Here is a 1680-nt window from a genome sequence, read left to right as displayed (position 1 = left end):
TCCACGTATATGATTTGTTTGTAATAAAGTAATGGAAAACAAAAGTTTGGTATGTGTTTTTTTGATTTACTTGACATGCGTGGTTTTTATTCTTGAATACTCCACGAACATATACTTTATCGATCTTTAAAATTATTTATGTTTAAAATACAGTTCTGTTGAAAATAATTAAAGACAAAGAAGTAAAAAAGAAAGTTTAATTCAAATTCATATAGTTTGTAAATTAATAAGAAACAAGATCGATAAGAAAATCACACGTTAGATAAAAACAACATTAGATTTAACAGATAACAGGGCCTAGGACGCTATGACTCCACCTTGCTTATAAGAATGTTGTGTTTTAAGAACAAACGCGAAATACAAACTCCAAATATTTTTAAATACTTCTTGCCTATAAATTATCATCACTAATATAATATAAGGTATCACTTAACATCACTTAAAATATATATATTTTTTTTATATATCTAGATAGTTACGGATACATTTGAATATTTACGTAACCATCAGCGTTCACACTCGTCGAAGGTCCTTCGAGGAGCGCTACGTCTTAGGTAACGAAAACACGTAAACCCGCGAACTTACGACTGAATGTGGCAGTCTGTCGCATTCACGCGATATCGGTGGATTTAGTAGAGCGAAGGCTTTGTGCTAAAATAAAATGGCCCGTAGAGAAATCCGCATGTTATTAGGCGAACGTTAGATTTATGTCGTGTATTCAATTTGCGTGAAAGCTATCGGCTCAATAGAGATATTCTTTCCTTTGTATTGCTTTGATGTAACTAAGTTATATCAGATAGAAGTTGTGTAAGACAAAGCAAGGTCACAAGGTTGAAGATTGATGACAGAGATTGTTAAATCTAGACTAGATTGATAATAGAGATTGTCAAATAAAGACCTAAAAATCTACGAGTGTGTCAGAGATAAAAAGCTGATCATCCATAGAACACAGGCGTAGAAACCTGTAAACCAATTGTGTCGTTCCAGTCAGTAAGTTAAGCCTTTATTTAATTTTAAAAAGAAACTCTATCTTACTAAAACTTCGACATCCTCCATACCTACCTGCTCGTTCCATCTCGATCCAATCCTGGCCTTCCCTTCGGTAAATCCTCGTCCCATTTCTTAATTATCTTCCTTTTTTTATAAGAACTCGCTGTTGGCCTTAAGGGTCATTGCAGCCCAGCTCTGTTTTCCGCGACTAGTGCAAGGGCGTCTCCTGTGAGCCACGGACCTTGGCTGGGGCAGTCGTGGGGTCGTCAATTGCCTGAAAGGCAGGACGGATGCTCACTGGAATGAGTGAAGGTTTACGAAGCTCATGTAAAGGTCAAATTATTTGCTGCACGGGCGACTCTTACGGTCCTTTTCTGTCGGAAAGGGGCGAAAGAGTCTTCATCTCTTTTCATTTCCAGGTTACTGTTATACAAAATTCTTTGTCCACTTCTCCATATCTGTTTACATCAAATATCCTGTCAAATTCATTTTTGTTTTTAGATTAGGCTTAGGACATCCCTTGCTTTGATTATATTTCTTACAACTGTATTTCCCAGCTGTTTGGATACACAAACCAACATTTGTAAGATTAATATTATTATAGCAGTCTATTTCAAGGCTTTCTTAACTTCACTAAACAAATATTCTTGAAACAAACTCCATGCCTTCAACCGCTTTGCAATAACAGCG

This window comes from Pieris rapae, chromosome 1 (assembly GCF_905147795.1).
Source record: "Pieris rapae chromosome 1, ilPieRapa1.1, whole genome shotgun sequence".
Classification (NCBI taxonomy): domain Eukaryota; kingdom Metazoa; phylum Arthropoda; class Insecta; order Lepidoptera; family Pieridae; genus Pieris; species Pieris rapae.
This window is presented reverse-complemented; position numbering follows the sequence as displayed.